Source organism: Papaver somniferum, chromosome 2 (genome assembly GCF_003573695.1).
Source record: "Papaver somniferum cultivar HN1 chromosome 2, ASM357369v1, whole genome shotgun sequence".
NCBI classification, from domain to species: domain Eukaryota; kingdom Viridiplantae; phylum Streptophyta; class Magnoliopsida; order Ranunculales; family Papaveraceae; genus Papaver; species Papaver somniferum.
This window is the reverse complement of record NC_039359.1, coordinates 121,230,338-121,241,936: the sequence shown is the minus strand read 5'-3', so window position 1 is coordinate 121,241,936 and position 11,599 is coordinate 121,230,338. Positions and strand designations below refer to the sequence as shown.

Genomic DNA, 11,599 nt, shown 5'->3' with positions numbered 1-11,599 from the left:
TTTCCCTCTAAGAAGGTTCTTTTCGATTATTCTGACAGTGAGATATGCTTTTCTAAACGTGATTCCTCCTCTGACGAGAATCCCTCTACCTCTCATTTTGAAAAGCTTTCCTTAACCTTGAATATCGTCTTGGAACAAGTTCGGGCTTTGAAGAATGAACTTGAATCCTCCTCCAAGAGACTTGAAGAAAAGATGGATAATTTGTAATCCAGGATTGATCTAATAGAATATGAGCTTGAAGAATATAGGGAATATGAGAAGAGCATTCAAAGTAAGTAAAATGTTCCTTAGAAGTTTTTTTTAATAAATGTCTAGGAAACTTCTTATGAAAATTTATTCTTGTGATTTAAGAAGGATAACGGGGGTTTGGAATAGCCATTATTGTGAGTACACATAGCTATTTCCAACGATTTTCATCTTGCAATGTTTTTAGATTTATTTATTTAAATTCTAAAGTTTATTTGGAAGATGATTTTGAAGTATTCATCTTTATGGTTTTATATATTGAAACTTGTTATGGGATATGTGTGTTTGCCTCCATGAACTATGATTGTCCCATATTCTCTCAAAAGTTAAGTCTATCACATGTCTTTATTGATAAAAGATAGAATGAACTTTTGATAACAAAAGTTAAGCCTATTATGTAGGGCTGAACATGGTATCGGTTAACCGTTGGAAACCGACCGAACCAGACCAATAAGAAATAAACCGAACCAAACCATTTAGATTTGGATTGGTTTGGTAAAAAAAGTTGAAAAACCGACATTACTGGTTTGGTTTTGGTTTGACCTGAAAACCGAACCAAAAACCATTGGAAAACCGATAAATATAGACCGTTGATTAATATCAGATAGATTCAATCCACACCCTTCATATTTCTTAAGTTATAACCCAAGTATACATTGATTTCGTCGACCTAATTTTCACTTCACATGTCTTCGCCTCCTTCTTCAGTTCATAGAACAAAAACTAAAGTTAGGAGAAATCAAAAATCAAATCATGAATTGTGAATCGTGATCTCTAAACTCTAGTAGAATCTAATCATCCCCTCATTCTTCTTTTTATCCTCCTCCTTCTTTTCAGGTGAAATCTGTTCATATGAGTTTGTAACCTGTCAGTGTTAGCTAGGGTTTACTAGTAGAAGGTATCATCTTCATTCTTCAGACGAAATAAACAAGTGAACATCTAATTTCTTTTAAGAGGTATCATATTTATGTAACTTGGGTTACTTGATTTACATGATTTATATTTAATCTAGGGTTTACTAAAATGATTTGATTTTGCTTGTTTTCTTTTTTTGCAGGATTAAGTTGATTTCTTTGATTCAACTATGGAGGAATCAGGATCAACACCAGTAAGATATTTTTTCTCAAGAATTAGAAAAATAGGATTCTAAAATTTGCAGTCTTCTTTTACTAATTCGTTCAAGTGATTGGTACCAGTGTGTCAATTCGCTCTTTTACCAATTTTTTACTAAAATCCAGCTCTTTTTTGCGCACCCCACTTCAATATTATAACACTTGATAATGATGATGTTGATTTAGCAGTGAACTGATATTCACAATATTTAGTTAAATATATTGATCTATTAAGTATTATGACCTGATTTACATAGGCTTGTTCATAGTTGTGAGTGTCAAACAATGACAGATATGTTCCAATAAAACTCCAACCTTTGGATATCTACGTGTAGACAGTGGGTCTCATGGGATTAGCTCTAGCTGAGAGGATATCCAGTGAATTTATCTACTCCTTAATTACAGAATACTTCTTTGTGCATATAAAGTGTATCATCTATCATCCATCCAACTCGAAAATAATTAGTATCTGTATATTATCCACCAATCTATGACTTGAAGGGACTAGAGATATTGTATAGAAATACTTTACTTATCTTTTTAAAAAGAACAGTAGTATTTGAATGCACTTTACTTATCTTTTTAATAAGTAGTATTTGAATGCACTTTGATATGCTTTTTTTACATGTTATCTGATTTGAATTTCTGCCTTGTTTATATTCAGGCTTCCGTTAACTCAAATGCATTGTTGCCACCACTACATCCTCCTCCAAGATCTTCTAACGCCTCTACAGAAGTTAGTTCAGTTGGAAAAGTACCAACTACTGGTGAAGCTCCATCTGCACCAGCTGCCAATGTTTCCGATGCTGGTACTATCACTATCACTGCACCAGCATCTAAGAAGCGGAAGAAAACTTCATGGGTATGGGATCACGTTGATATGGACCCTCCTCCTTCGATAATGGTAACTTGCAAGAAATGTAAACAGAGAATGAAAGCCGACCCTTCTACACATGGGACCGGTTCCTTGAATAACCATTTAAGAAAGTGTTTGAATCTTATTCCTAAGGATTCTGGTCAGTCGACTCTTTCTTTTGAACCTGCTAGGATGGGAGAAGATGAAAAGTTAGTTGCTGTAACTTTTTGTCAGGATTCGTGTAGAAAAGCATTGATTATATTCATCATAGTGGATGAGCAGCCTTTTAGAATAGTTGAGGGGGAAGGTTTCCGAGAATTTTGCAGGGTACTTGAGAGTAGATTCAAGATACCATCTCGTATCATTGTACGGAGAGATGTTATGGAACTGTTTGAGTACGAGAAAGTGAGATTGAAGAATTATTTCAAGGTTAATAAAGTCAGAGTTTGCCTCACCACTGACACATGGAGCTCACTTCAGAAGTTGGGATATATGGTTATTACAGCACATTGGATAGATGCTAACTGGAAGCTGCACAAGAAGATCATTAGTTTCATCCAAATTGTAGGTCATAGCGGTGAGACTATTGGTAGGATGATAGGAACATGCTTGTTAGATTGGGAGATCGAAAATGTGTTTACTATAACTTTAGATAACGTTTTTTCCAACGATGTAGCTATAACATATCTGCAAAACCAAGTGCTCAAAAAGAATTCAGATTTAGTGAAGGGTTTCTTACAAGTGAGATGCGCCGCTCACGTCCTTTCCCTTGTTGTAAAGCATGGAATGAAGGAGTATGACATCTCAATTAAGAGAATAAGGGCAGTAGTGAAGTATTGTATGAGTTCTCCTGCAAGATTGAAAAAATTTATGGACGGTGTCACTTACGAGAAGATTGAATGCAAGAAGGGTTTGGTCCTAGATGTAGACACCCGTTGGAATTCGATATTTATTATGTTAGACTCAGCTGAGAAGTATCATCCAGCTTTTGAGAGGTTAGAGTATGAGGAAAAGGCATTCAAGAAGAAGTTCTGTTTTGTTGAAAGTGAAATTCCTTTAGTTTCTTCTACTTCTAGTACTTCCACCGTTGATAACCAACCTGACTGGGATGTGGATGAAAACCAAGATGCAGACTTAAGTTCTGATAAAGAAGTTATTGCTACTGCAAAGAGAGGAAAGAAACGCAAGAGAACAAGTTCTGATAAGGCCCCATCAGCACCTCCTTTGCACGCGCCATACCCATAAGATTGGTCGTATGCTAGAGCCTTCGCGAAGTTTTTGAAGGTATTTTTTGATTTTACTGTCAAGTTCTCCGCTTCTACTCATGTTACTGCACACGAATTCTTGTTTCATGTGAGTGTTGTTCATCGAACTTTAAACACATGGGCAAATCACAAAGATACATTTCTTTCTAGCATGGGTCTTAAAATGCAAAGTAAATATAACGAGTATTGGGGACGTTATGAAAAGATGAACAATCTTATGTTTATTGTTGTATTATTGAATCCACAAGGTAAAGAATTAGGATTGAATTTTCTTCTTGGCCAGTTAGGAATTGGTGGTGGTTATTTGAGAACAGAACTAATGGATCTTGTAATGAGGGACTTTAAGGCACTTTTTGAAGAATATTGGGATGTCCAAATGAGTGCTGGAAACTCAACAATTGTAACAGATAGTAGTGGTGGTAATACTGTTGGCGCTGAACCAGATGATGAAGGAGATTGTGCTGCAGCCGCCCTTATGGCAGAGAGAGCAAGAGAAGAAGAGGAAAGTTTTGATGATGAAGGAAAAAATGAGCTGGAGACTTATTTGAGAGAGAAACGAGAACCGCGGAAAGAGAAAGTTTCTTTTGATATCTTAGGTTGGTGGAAGACGAACTCGACTAGGTATCCTACTTTGGCACTAATCGCAAGAGATATATTGGCTATACCCATCTCTTCAGTGGCATCCGAATCTGCCTTTAGCACTGGGAGGCGTATTCTCGATCCATATCGAAGTTCTTTACTTCCCACAACAGTTGAGGCATTGATTTGTGCTCAAAATTGGTTGAAGACGCCGATTGATCTTGATATTTCTTCCTTGGGACCAGAAAAGGAAGTTAGTTCAGGTATTATTTCATTTGTTAATTTGTTTATAGAATTTTTGGACACTCACTGTATACTAATGATCGTGCATTTGTTCATTGCAGAATTTTTGGACTCTCTCTTTAAATCCATGTTTGTAAACATAACAGATGATGATGTTGAGGACTAAGGAGTACCAAGGTAATTCATCTCACCAATTGGATTAGTTTAAGTTGGTAAATATTTTTGGAAGCATGTTTAGAATGACTGGTTCAGTTATTATATTAGTGGCTACCTTTTCAAATCCGGCCAATCAGGTTTAATTTATCTGTTGTTGTGCCGTTTCGCATCAACATTACTTTAAGATGCCAGGACCAAAAGTGAATGTTAAAACACAAGCACGAAAAAATACAGATCTTGATTAACCAAAATTTACTTTAAGATGCTTAATGTACGTGTTAGCCATCTAGTTTCAGGAAATCAGAAGGATAGATTGTCCTCCTGATAGTTGGATTAATCATGTTCAGTTAGCAAAGAAAGATAGATTCCGAAGTTTGAAACCAAAATCAAATATAATCCCAGAAGGTTTAATTTAGTGGATACATTGTCCTCCTGATGGTGTGTTTACATGTCACGTCTTTTCACTGTTAGCATTTTCATATATTGCTTGCCATCATGATTAGTGGAAATATACGTGAATTAGATTCTAACTACCAGTTGCTTGCCATTTTCATATACATGCAGTCAGCAACCCTGGAAAGTCTGAAGCTATCAGTTGATTTTGTGGATGCATAGCTGGAAAGTGTCGATGTTGTTTAGATGTTATGGAGACTGTGGATGTTTAGGTAGTTAGGTGGCACTTGCTTAGTTTATTTTTTTTATATGAGTTTTGGTGAAACTGAAAGAAGATGTAATCTACTAATCTTTATCTTTTGAATTGTGTTTAAGAATGTTATGAATTTGGATTGTGTATGGAATATTGGAATGTGAATGTCTGTAGCCTGTAGGTAGGTTTGAACTATGTTTTTTTTTCTTGGATTTGAACTGTCAGTTTCCTGAAACTGACATAGCAGCCGGTTAACCGATATCCGCTGGAATAAACCGAAACCGGCTAGAACCATTAAGAAACCGAACCAATGGTTAATGGATTGGTTTGGTTCATATTTTAAGAAACCGATAGTATTGGTTTCGGTTTTGGTTTGGCTAGAAACCGAACCAAAACCGACCATGAACAACCCTACTATTATGTCATTATGCAAATATTGATGGAAGATAGGATGAACTTTTATTTGCAAAGATTAGTCTATTATACGTCTCTAGCAAATATTGATGAAAGATAGAATGAATTTTTTAATATTCCGCGGTATTGATCTTTCACTGATCCATTTCTTATGAATATACTGTGTGGATCTGTAAGTTCTCTGCATTTTCGATTAAATTAATCATGGGTTCTCTTGTGATTAATTTAATTGAGTATTTTGGATTACAATTTCATGTTTTCATGTTATTTGTTTATTCCAAAGAAATCCTTCTTTTCATGGAAAATTAAGGCCGCTCTTGTTGTTCTTTTGGAAATGACATTTAATGGGGGAGAGTTTTTTTTGAACTTGTGCTTAATTTCCAAATATTTGTGGGGAGTGCGTCTGTGGAATATTATAGGAGGTTTCTTGTATCTTTATAAACTCCTTGATGAATACACTAGTTTCGACTATGTGAAATCATCGAAACAAGTTGATATGTTTCTTTCTTTTGGCCATGAAATGTATCTATGAAAATTTCATGAGGATCCCACTAGTTTTCGTACCTTTGCCAATTTTTATTGATAAAAAGTGGGAAAATTAATGTGCAGTTCACACTACAAATACATATGTTTTACAGATCATTATATAAGGGGGAGTGGTTTTCATGTCGAGATGGGGTATTGAATAAGGGGGAGTGATACATATCACCATAGTATTGTTGTCAAAGTTGTGGTACAATTGAACTTTGATGTTGTATACTATGACACTGTAAAACAATGATTGAGAGCAACTGTTTTCTCATTGTTATAACTACGGATCTTCAACAAATAAGATGCTGAATTGAACACCTTTAAAATCATGGAGTACTTGGAAGTGATGAAGATTTCGAGTAATGTTGAAGAAACCAAGGATGTGACAGCCAGGATTTTCGGACTTCCAGCATACACGGATTTGACCTTGTGGGTCGGGTCCGATTCAGCTAGCAAGTCCAAATTTCTAGACCGCCACTCGTGTAGGACCAGATTTTTCGTTCCAAAAGATTTTAATAAAATACAAAACTCAACTCAAATGAAATTTATAGAATTAAATAATATTACTTTTAAAATTACAAAATCAAAGCATATTAAAATAAACCAACACTCTGGTTTAATTCAAAATTCGCAAAACCCAAATCCCCATGATAAATAATACTTTCTTTTACGGCTAGTGTTTCTTCATTCTCAGTGGAAAAGGGGTGAGCAAACCACAGCCCAGTAGGAAGTTTCCAAAAATAATAGAGTGCATCGAAAGCAAACACATGCAACCGATACTATAATTAAAACCATGCATAAAAGTTTGTAATAATAATTACGCCATTTTAACCATAAATATTTAACACTTTATTACTCAAATCTTCAACCTTAAAATCTAGATCATTAATCTAGTTGTCATAATTATTCCGGTAAACAAACCACTACTATTCTCGGAAAAGTCTTCTTTTTCTTTCTTCAAATGATTCTTAATCTAGTTGTCAGAGTTATTCCAGTAAACAAACCATTATTATTCCTCGAATAGTCTTCTTTTTCTTTCTTCAAATGATTCTTAATCTAATTGTCAGAGTTATTCCGGTAAACAAACCATTACTGTTCCCCGAGCAGTCTTCCCAGGATATCCACCAATGGTGGGATGCCATAAAGGCCTGACATTTCACAGCAGAGAGACTTATATATGTGTATTCCATTTCCAATCAGCACAACTTACCCGCGTACAAACATCAAACTCATTTCCAATCACTATTAGTCTAATGCAATAAATTCACTTTCACAAACCAAAACTCAACTATTATGCATTAATATAATTTTTATAACAATTAAAAAGAAATAATATTTCCTAGATATAATGTTTACAATAAAAATCTAGAAGAATCTAATAATAATGGTTAATAATCAATACGCAAAATTTCATAAATAAATCAATTTATACAAAAAAAAAACTTATTAAATTTAAAACAATCATAAGGATTATTAGCATGAAAATAAAACAAAAGAAATAAATATAATTATAATGCTAAAATAATTACCAATACTTAATAATAATTATGATTAAACAAAGCTATTGGTTGGTAACCTAGCAACAAGCTGGGCTCCAACACCTCTTTGAATAACAACTCCTAATCTATGAAAAATAAAATTGCCAAAACCACTACTAACGTCAATGCTAAAACAGGTTTTCATTTTTGTATTAGGTAGAAACCCCTACCTCAAATAGAACTACAAAAATCTTGTTGCAAGAACAAACATCTTTTTCCAAGAATAATTAATATGATGCTTTTATTTTTGTTTCCTTATATAAATAAAATTATGAGAAGAATGTCCTGAAAGTGATAGGCAAAAAGGTTTCGTTTTCTTATTGTTGTTTGAAAAAAATATCAGAGAGAGAAAAAGAAATAGAGAAAGGTGAAAGTGATCGAGGAAAAAGATACAAACTGGATTAAATATCAAATCAGGGTCACCCCTTATCTAATTCCTAATCTACCCCTCATTAATCAGGTTTAGTGGTTAATAATTAGTTATGTTAATTGGTTAGTTTGAAAATGATTTATAGAAATCTTTATCATTTTAGAGAGATTAGAAGTATGAATGTTGGGTTCAAAATTTTTGGTTGAGATGAGTGATCATAATGACCAAAAAGATGTCTCTAAGTCTTCAAAATTTCTGTTGAATCTTTTCCAGATGTAACTTTGAATTCACCATGGATGCACCTGCAAAACATCCTGCCGGCATTGATATAACTTTGAATACCATGACGGAACAACCTAAACCGGCTAGGTATTCATAGTTATATCCATGCCGGCACACCAACACAGTGTGCCGGCGTTGTTGTCGGTCGTCCATCCATGCCGGTATTTGTTGGAAATATTCATAAATGTTTGCCGCTACGCAGAATTTTTTTTTGGTATTGAAATATTCATGGTCGTCCATCCATGCCGGTATTAATCAATCCACTGCCGGCACAGTCAATTAATTCTCGAGCATGCCGGTACTGCTAACGTCATAATATGTTGCTTAAATTCCTTTGCCGACACATGATGTAAAGTTTCCAGAAAATTGAAAAACAATTTCACTTGACTACCGGCATTGATAGATTTCTATCGAGTATGTCGGCATTAAGTTACAGAATTGAATGTTAGTTACCAAGCATGCCGTCACCAGTTATCGGCATGGTCTTCATCAATTCCGGCGATGTAATTTTTTGTATTTCCGACATGGTATTCATCACTACCGGCATGGTCTTCATCAATTCCAGCATGGTCTTCATCAATTCCGGCATGTTCTTCATCACTTCCGGCGATGTAAAGTTTTTTATTTCCTACATGGTATTCATCACTACCGGCATGGTAATCATCACTACCGGCATGGTTTTCATCACTTCCGACATGGTCTTCATCATTTCCGGCATGGTGTTCATGGTCTTCATCACTTCCGGCATGGTCTTCATCACTTCCGAACCCTAACGAGAATGCGGCAGTGAAGATGTAAATGGGGATATGATTTTGTGTTTTGATTTTAAGTTATTAGATTTTTATTTTGAGGGAAGGGTATTTTAGTATTTTTGCCCCCCAGAAACACCCCTTAGCAAACACTATTGGTTGGGGGAAGTAATTTATATCCCTCAATTAATTTTCATATCCCCCAATTGCGTGTTCTTATACAAACCACAAAAGATACATAATACTTTATGTAGCCAAATTTTGGTTTATGCATCAACTAATTTTCCGTTGCAACTAATAAAAGATGTACTCACGCCGTTTTAAAAAAAGTGATACTTCACTTTAGGCGCAATTCTCGAAAATTGAATGCATCGCCATTATGAAAATCACTACAAAGGATGTATAAACACATCATGCAGCCATATTTCGGTTTATGCATCGACTAATTTTCTGTTTTAGGAAAATTGATACTTTCATATTCCGTTTCAGAAAAAGTGATACTTTCATTTTGTTCAGGAAAAGTGATACTTTCACTTTTTCAATTTGACCTATTTTTAGGCAAAAATAAAATTATGAAAGTATCTCTTTTTCTGAAACGGAAGTAGTATATGCTTAAAAGTATCATTCCAAAAGAAAAAAAAAGAGATGCATAACGAATTATGGAGCTACCATAAAGGATGCATAACGGTTTATACCGTCGTATATTGGTTCATGCATTCAGTAATTTGGTTATGCAACCACTAAAACGATGTATATGCTTTGAAAATAACATTCCAACAATATATATATATAACGCGCTACGCAATGAGGGGTGCTTCGTTTTTCTTCGGTCGGCCCTCCCACCGTGGCGGCGGTGTTCTAGTATAAGTTTTATGATTTTTGGGTTAAAAGAACGGTCTTGTTTCCGAAATAACGGACGTTCATTCCGAAAAAACTTTGGTTCTCACTGTGTATATACTTGATTCTGCTCTCGAAAAGCAATTCATTTCGCCTTTGTCTTTCCAGTGTTGCCTCAGCCAGTGACTGTTTCTCTAAAACCCTAGTTTCTCTGTACCATCCTTATTTTTCAATTGGAAGGATGGAGTATTTCAATCTTCTGGCATCAGAGATTACATTAGAAATTTTGAGTCGGGTACCCACTCAATCGGTGCTCGAATGCAAATTGGTTTGCACGACTCGGAGAAGTATTGTTCGGCATCCATCATTCTCGAAGATGCATTTAGATCATCTCAATCATCCTGCGGCTGATTCATTAAGTTGGGTTTTATTGCTTTTACTTATATTGAAGGGGGATTGCTGGGAGCAATAAGGAAAATTTTCAATATTTTGAATGTAATGATGAGAATCATGGATCCATTGAGAGAATTAGAAGGCTGAATTTTAACCTTCCCTTAGGGTGGTATACTAGATTTCTTGGGTCGTTTAATGGTTTGATCTGTTATTTAAGAGAAAACACTTATACTGTTTGTAACCCCATGACCGTAGAGTACATTATGTTTCCAGAATTTAAGAGAGTTAGACGGGGTTATGGGGCGAGTGGATTTGGTTATGTTGATTCAACCAATGAGTACAAATTTGTAAGAATAATGTTCGAGAATGGGAACGAGACCGGGTTTACAGAAGTTTACATATACACTCTAGGGAGTGGAAATGGATGGAGAAACGTTGGAAAGTTCAATTTTGGAACCGGAGAACAATGGGGAGAAGGTGTATATTTCAATGGGAATCTTTATTGGCTGGACAATAGATTAAAAATGATAGTTCCCTTTGATTTAGCTGAGGAAAAGTTTGGTAAACATTTTTCACCACCTCCTTTGTCAAACACTTATTTTGATGATTATTATAAACTAGGGGTCTCAAATGGGTGTTTGTATTTTGCTGCCAATCTGCTTGTCGGTGAAGATGATTGTTGGTGCATGTGGATATTGAAAAACAAGGATGATAATCATGACATGAAATGGCGAGAGGGGCATCAGTCGTTTTGTTGGAGTGAAGAGGTTAGGGTTTATGTCAGTCTTTACAGCGATTTGTTTGCCGTTATGAAGAGTTACTCCGTCTTAACTTACACACGTGAACAGATCAACATTCACGGCCCAGAAGCTTCAACCTCGGAAACAATTGTGGATGAAAGGATTGTAGATTTTAATGAACGTATTGGTGAAATATTCCCTCATAAGAACACCTTAGTTTTATTGAAAGAATTAGGGGAAGAAGATACAAAGATAATGGAGTGATTTGAAATTGTGGGGACAGAAAACCGTATCAGCCTTTCAACCAGCTGTCGGAGTATAAACTGGTAATCTTCATTCATTTTGAAATTAGATAACAAGTAACCTCTGTGTGAACCTAAATGCTAATGACATTGTTATATCTAGACTGCTTTTACTTTGTCTTTATATCAGTGAGTGTTTTCTTATACTTTCTTATTTTAGAGTTAAGCTATGTTGCTTTGTTGCCTTTGCACTTTGTTTGTGACTTGAACTTATCTCAATGTGAGAAAACAATCTATACTTAAGTAACTTATTTTGTTTACGCATGGGTGGAATAAGTATTACTGATACAATTGCAGAAAGTAAGGGCTTTCCTAGTAGTACCCAGCCATCCAGGGTATA

The 11,599-nt window shown here is 35.2% G+C and overlaps 2 long non-coding RNA genes across 2 annotated transcripts; both read left to right on the top strand.

Moving 5' to 3' along the window:
• The first annotated feature begins 1,106 nt into the window (after positions 1–1,106).
• LOC113353870 lies at positions 1,107–2,161 on the top strand. Its single transcript, XR_003361584.1, has 3 exons — positions 1,107–1,202; positions 1,304–1,354; positions 2,023–2,161. It is a non-coding gene; the product is annotated as an uncharacterized LOC113353870 (long non-coding RNA).
• A 2,268-nt stretch (positions 2,162–4,429) lies between these two features.
• Positions 4,430–5,295, top strand: LOC113353869. Its single transcript, XR_003361583.1, has 2 exons — positions 4,430–4,478; positions 5,022–5,295. It is a non-coding gene; the product is annotated as an uncharacterized LOC113353869 (long non-coding RNA).
• Positions 5,296–11,599: the final 6,304 nt, after the last annotated feature.